Source organism: Hibiscus syriacus, unplaced genomic scaffold (assembly GCF_006381635.1).
Source record: "Hibiscus syriacus cultivar Baekdansim isolate YM2019G1 unplaced genomic scaffold, ASM638163v2 tig00110647_pilon, whole genome shotgun sequence".
In the NCBI taxonomy this organism is placed as follows: domain Eukaryota; kingdom Viridiplantae; phylum Streptophyta; class Magnoliopsida; order Malvales; family Malvaceae; genus Hibiscus; species Hibiscus syriacus.
Genome location: NW_024062811.1, coordinates 739088 through 746366, shown reverse-complemented (window position 1 = coordinate 746366; position 7279 = coordinate 739088). Strand labels below are relative to the sequence as shown.

The 7279-nt window shown below is 35.9% G+C and overlaps 1 long non-coding RNA gene across 1 annotated transcript; it reads right to left on the bottom strand.

Moving 5' to 3' along the window:
* Positions 1 to 1632: 1632 nt before the first annotated feature.
* LOC120137052 lies at positions 1633 to 7011 on the bottom strand. Its single transcript, XR_005517405.1, has 3 exons — positions 5951 to 7011; positions 5553 to 5634; positions 1633 to 2191 (listed from the first exon to the last, which is right to left on the bottom strand). It is a non-coding gene; the product is annotated as an uncharacterized LOC120137052 (long non-coding RNA).
* Positions 7012 to 7279: the final 268 nt, after the last annotated feature.

Here is a 7279-nt window from a genome sequence, read left to right as displayed (position 1 = left end):
TTCTATCATTCATACACCTTATTATCTCCAATACTTCATTCAAATTCTTAAAGCTAAGAATCATACCAAATCTTTCAACATGTTTTAAATCCAATTCTAACACTCTATATTCCTTAATTAACCTCTTGACAAGTCAAAAATCTTATTCAAATTTCAAAAACTCATCCATATCAAAATTTCATCTAAAAACACATTCTTTAAATCCATCTCTAAAACACTTATCTTGTTGTTTTAATGTCATATAAGCTTTCCTTTAGCTTATATAACATCCAAACTTTCATTACTAAACCAAAAATCAAAGAAACAACTAAGGTTCAGATTCTTACCTTAAGCTTGGGTCTTCACGTTTGAAAGAAGAAAAGAGTGAAGAAGATAAGAAATCTGGAAACTTATCTCCTCAATTCATTCACATGGGTATTATAATACCCACAATTTATTATTATATTCTTTTATTTGCTCAATGACCCTTTTACCCTCTTATTTCTCCTTCGCTTATTAATTAATCCTATATCAACATCTTTTAATTAATTCCTTCACTTTTCAATTTATTTAATTTGGTCATTGAATTTAAAAAAAAATTACACTTAAATCACTAACCCGGTATCGAGGATGTTACAATAATGATATAAGTAAATATTAAGTTCAACATAATAAAAAAAATTGATACTATAGTTGAGTGACTAAGCTTTCGGTGATTAATTTAAAGAGTCTCATATTTGAATCTTATAATCATCGAAAAATATTAATTTTGTAGTGATATTGTTATATAAGTTAAATATAAAATGTGGTGAAATTTACTCAAATGACTAGTTTATCTCAATGTTGAGTGATTTGTTTCTCATGTAAGATGCTCATTATTAAATCATACTAGGGGAAAGAATGATTTCTATCTTTTTATCTCATAGGTGGTGACACATGTCACTACCTAATTGGTTGAATAAAATTAATTAAAAAAATAAAAAAAAAAAAAAGTGATGTGGTAATTAAAAAAATAAAAGAATTAACTTGTCATGACACATAAGGATTACCGTCAATAGTTTTTAAAAAACTAAAGTTTAAATACTAAAATTTAAAAAAAGTAATAATTTAGGTATAAAACATGTAATTTAATATTTACTTAATAAGGATAATTTAGTTAGTGATACGTTTTGGCATGTCACTTTAGTGGTGTGTTTCGGTGTGTGACGTGCACTGTAGAATTTTCCGTTAATTCAAGTGGTAACCCAATTAATATCGTTTAAGTAGGTCTCGAGTTTGACTTCTTGTGTATGTAGAAAATCTTTATTGAGAGATTCACCCACCAAAACCACGTGTGTGACATGGGTCAGTCCGAATTAGTTAAGGCAAAGGTTGTAGAACCAGAAAGATAATAATAATAATAATAATAATAATAATAATAATAATTTAATTGATAAAACTAAAATATCAATATTCAAATTAAAATCTCTTCATAATTCATGGATGTAATTTATTCTAGTTTTCAAAGTTAATTTAATATTATATGAATCATTACCATAAAATATTTTAAAGATTCGAAAGTTTCTCTAAATATTTAATTTTACCTTACATTATAGAAAGACAAAACCAATAATACATTTAAACATGTGACAACATCAACGATGCTTTGGCCTTTATTACTTTATTAGTGGTACACACAGTATTCCTTAGCTATAATAGAAGAAAACTGGATTCATGTCATAGTCTGCAACACAGCTCATATATGTTGATGAACTTAAACGCGGAGTATCCAAATTTTATGCATAACTGCAAATCCCATGCATAAACACATGGGTTTCCTTTACCACAGCTATTGTTGCATCCTCCACAGTGTTTCTGGTTGGACAATGGGCTCACACAGCAAATCTTGGAATAGTTACACTTCTTCCCACACTTCCCACAGTTGAATTTGTCTGTCTTTATGTCTAGACTAGACTTTTTTTTTTTGCAGCGAAACGGACCCTGGCTGTCCCTCTTGCGACACATTTAAGGGTGTCGGTCGCATGTGACGGCAGGACGAGATTTTTGGGTGACGAATCGACCTGCTTGAGGAAGAAAGTCATTTCAGGATTTGGTGATCCTCAGGAAGAAAAAGAGAATTTTCACTTATGTTGACGGAAAGAGTTATGGTCACCATAGTCAACAAAAGAGAGCCTGAGGAAGTTCATGTCTTCCCGAATATATAGTTAAGCTCCTGAAAAATGTTGTTTAGATGAAGAAGAACGTAAGCATCCATGGGTTAGTATATAGAAGAAAAGAAGCTAGAAATTTACTGGTATAATCGAGATTTACAGCGATGCATGGTATATGAATCCATGGGAAGTTGCTTTAGCTTGGTTAGTCAGTAGTCGAATTCTAGGAGTACAACAAATACAAGGAACCGAAATTAGGCCTCTTGATTTAATGAAGAAATCATAGTTGAAAATTTTAGATGTAGGTAGGCAAATTTGTTAAGACTAAAGAAATGAAAGAATTTCTAATTTTCATTATTAATCAATCTGAACACTCGTACCTTTATATACAAGTATATTGCTAACAAGCTAACAACTACCATTATAACAAACCAACTACAGAGCACAACTAAGTTTACAATGACTCAACACTCCTCCTCAAGTTGGTATGTAAACATCCTTTACTCCCCCCCACTTGGACATCAAATAGTTGTGTTGAGTTGCTACCAACTCCTTGGTGAAAATGTCAGCTTCTTGCTCTATTGAAGCCACATGCTCAGTTCGAATCAAACCTTTCTGGATTTTTTTTGACAAAATGACAATCTATTTCTCTGTGTTTTATTCTCTCATGGAAAACAGGATTGGAGCCAATCTGCAAAGCAGCCTTACTATCACTCAAGAGCCTTGCTGGTTGAACTCCTTTTATTCCAAGTTCCTCAAGTAATCCACTTAGCAATACAATCTCAGACACAGTCACTACCATACTTCTATACTCTGCCACTACCATACTTCTATACTCTGCTTCAGCAGAGGATCTAGCAACAGTGGGTTGTTTTTCGACTTCCACGAGATCAAGGACTCTCCCAGTTTCATGCAATACCCAATAACAGATCTTCTGGTCATTGGACACGCTGCCCAGCAGAATCACAGCTTGCCACTAACTCACATTTACTTGTTGCTTTCAGTAATATGCCCTGACCATGATTTTTCTTCAAATATCTCACAATCCTCATGGCAGCCTCTTCATCCTCTTTTTTGGGTTGATGCATAAACTGACTGAGATGTTGTACTGAATAGGCTATGCCAGGTCTTTTGTTTGTCAAGTATAAAAGTCTACCAATCAGTCTTTGATACTTAGCTTTATTCCCCAAAAACTCATCTTCACTTTGCTGTAAATGTTCATCCAAACCAGCAGTAGTAAACTTACAATTTTGTTCTAATGGTGTCATAGTAGGCTTAGCTCCATTCATTCCTGAATCTTGAATAAGTTCAAGAGCATATACTTACGTTGGTTTAACAAAATTCCCTCCTTTGATCTAAAAATTTCAAGCCCAATGAATTACTTTAATTCACCCAAGTCCTTCATCTTGAATCTCTTGTGCAAAACAGCTTTGAGTTCCTCAATCATTTTATCATCATTCCCAGTGATCAAGAGATCATCTACATAAACTAGAAGAAAAACGATTTTGGACCCTTTCCGTTGTGTGAATAAGGAATAATTGTATTTGCTCTGAGCGAAACCAGGTGCAAGTAAAGCCTCAATTAGCTTAGCATTCCACTGCATTGATGCCTGCTTCAAGTTATGCAAAGACTTTTGTAATTTGCAAGCTACGTTCTCCCCTTGGCTACAAAAGCATTGTGGAAGCTGCATGTAAATCTCCTCAAGCAAATCTCCTTGGAGGAAGGCATTGTGGACATCTATTTGCCACAACGGCCACTAAAAAATAGAAGCAAGTGCCAAAACCAGATGAACAGTGGTCATTTTGACCACCGGGGAAAAAGTCTCAACAAAGTCAACTCCTTCTTGTTGATTGTACCCCTTGGCAACAAGTCGGGCCTTGAATCTCTCCAATTCTCCAGAGGTTTTGTATTTAACGCGAAACACCCACTTACAGCCAATACCAACTTGGAAAAGGTACCGCAGTCCAAGTATTATTCAACTATAGAGTCTGAATCTCCTCGGCCATAGCTTGTATCGGTTTTGGCCTCATCATAAGTCGGGTTCAGAAACTTAAGAAATAAAAAGAATATAGGACTCTGTTGGTTTAGGTAAATGAGAATAAGGGAAATAATTAAAAATAGGGTATTGACCTGAAGGAGAAGTGGATTGGCAGGAATGGGCATAGTCATGCAACCAATTAGGAGGCCTAAACATTCTAGAAGACGACCGAACAGGAGGAAATATTTGCGCAATAGAAACAGGTTGTGGTACAACAGCAGGTGCTGGTTCAGAAATGGACTCAGACTCAGGTATTGGGTCAGAAATGGGCGCAAACACAGGTGCTGGGTCAGAAACAGGTGGCAAAGGACAATCAGATTCAATTGGTGATGTAGACATAGGTTGAGAAGGGGGAAAAGAAGGCAATGAAACAGGAGTAGGTGCAGGAACTTTTAATACCAAAAAATTAGAATCATGAACTCTGCAGAGGTAAAATAGAATGGGAAGATGTTTTCATGAAAGACAACATCACGATTAGCAAAGAAAACCTTAGTATTTAGATCAAACAAAATGTATCCTTTTTGGGTGCTGGAATATCCAAGAAAGACAGAAGGTATAGCTTTTGGAGAATATTTGTCATCGTAATTGGGTTTTGTAGCATAGCAGAGGCAGCCAAAAATTCGAAAGTGGGACAAATTTGGTGGTTTCTTGAAAAGCATCTCAAGAGTAGACTTCCACCCTAACACAGCAGTAGGGAGCCTATTTATAAGATAACAAGCAGTCAAGACACAATCCCCCCAAATTTTATGGGAACCTTAGAATGAAAACGTAAAGCTTTAGCTACTTCCAAAATATGTATATGTTTTCTCTCAGCAATCCCATTTTGTTAGGGGGTATGAACACATGAGCTTTGATGAATAATGACCAGGGAAGAAAAAAAAACTATTACCCTCAGTACTAAAAAACTCAGAACCATCAACAAGAACTGTTTTAGACAAGCAAGGGCATCACTCTTATGCTTCAAAAGATAAACCCAACTAACCCTAGTGCAATCATCAACAATTGTGAGAAAGGACCTACATCCACTATGAGTTGAAAAACGATAAGGGTCCCATAAATCAAGGTTAACGAGTTGAAATGGTTTATTTGACCGAGAAGAACTAAAAGGGAAAGGTAAACGTGTTTGTTTAGTTAAGGGACACACAATACATTTATGAATAGAAACAAAATCAAAAGGAACATTATGCAAAAAGAAACTTTATTCATTTTTGACTGAAAAGCGTGCCCAAGATGGGCATACCAAGTACATGTAGAATTACTCATAGAACTAGTCAAACAAATAGCTAAATCAGAAGGAACCTCAACAATGGTAACAGAGCTAGACAAAGAAGACTCAATATTCTTGGAAAAAGAATCGAGCAAAGCCAAAGCTTTAGAAGACAAACCAGTTTCACTTGTCGAAGACTCAAAAAAATATAACCCTTTGAGATGCCTACCAATCCCCTTTGTCCTTCCACTTAAAAAATCCTGAATATGGCAAAAATCAGGATAAAAAATAAGACTACAATTAAGTCTTTAGTCAATTTAGAAACTGAAAGCAAGTTATGATGAAAACAGGGAACATGAAGAACATTAGTAAGGAACTGCCCAGGAAAAAACTCATATGAACCAAGATGTGTGACATGTACTGTTTTCCCATCAGGTAAGTGAACAAGGCATAATGAAACACAAGGAACAGGATTGACCAAGCTCTGAAAATCACATAATATATGATCTGTGGCACCCGTGTCTATGATCCAACAAAATGACATATTAGCATAAACAGAATTATCAACAATCATACCTGTAGTATTTACTAATGATGATGTTGAAGGAGGCTGATTCAGTAAATGCAAGATTTGATCGTACTGATCTCTAGTGAACGTAGGCGCCATCGAGGCAGATTGTGAGTCACTATTGCCTCTAGAATCTGGAAGAACAGAAGAAGTAGCAACCATAGAGGACTGGCTTCCCCTTTTTTCGAATTCCTATAACCAGGAGGAAACCCTATTAAACGATAACACTGATCTTTCTTATGACCATGAACATTACAGTAATAACAAGTTCCTGTGAAACGCCGATCAGAACCCTTAGAGGAACTAGAAAATAGAGTAGTGGTCTCAGATACGATGGAAGACAGGTGAGACCGTTGGGACACTTCCTGAACGATCATGGAGTAAGCTCTATTAGCAGATGGAAGCGACTACATAATAAGAATTTGGCTCTTAATCGCAGCATAACTGTCACTGAAACCCATCAAGAACTGAACAAGTTTCTATTGCACCAAATGTGCCATATTCCTCTGTGAGACCTCACACTCACACGAAACAAATAAAATAATATCAGCTTCATACTTGTCCCATAGTAATTTGAGGTGAGTAAAGTAAGTAGATACAGTAGACTCACCCTGACAAATTGTAACAATCTCCCGGTGTAAAAAATATCTGAGACCCATCGACTTTGTCAAACGTTCCTGAAGATCTTGCCAGACGAATGCCGCATTACAATTAAAGATGATACCCATCGAGAGCTCCTTGCTAACCGAATTCAGTATCCAAGAGAGTACAACGGCGTTACACCGATCCCACTGTGCTCTCAAAGCCTCTGCAAAAGAGCTCCGCTAACAAGAATCATCAACAATCCCAATCTTGTTCTTCGCGAGCAAGGTGATGCGCATGGAGCGACTCCACACGCCATAGTTCTCGAGGCCTGTTAACGGTTGAGAAACCAACATCGTACCTGGTGCATAGGAAGGATGAAGATAAAGTGGATGATTGAAATCAAGAATTTTCGAATCGGACGACATTACGACAAGCAATCGTTAAACCTAATATCAGAGATATTTGGGGAAAAGAAAAGAGAGAACGCACGGGAAGACAGGAAAAAACGTGTTAAGAAAACAAGACTATACTAAAAAAATAAAAACCAAAAACAAATATGGACCGGGCCAAATTAACCAAATAATCTTCCCTAACTTTTAATTTGAGATCTACGACAATTGCAATAGTATTCATAAAACTCTTTACGTCGGCATGACGAGTTTCTTATTATATAATTTTTAATAGACCGTGTCAGGTATGTCTCGCATCCAGAATAAATTTAATATATACTGAGAGATTCGTCACTTCAGCGT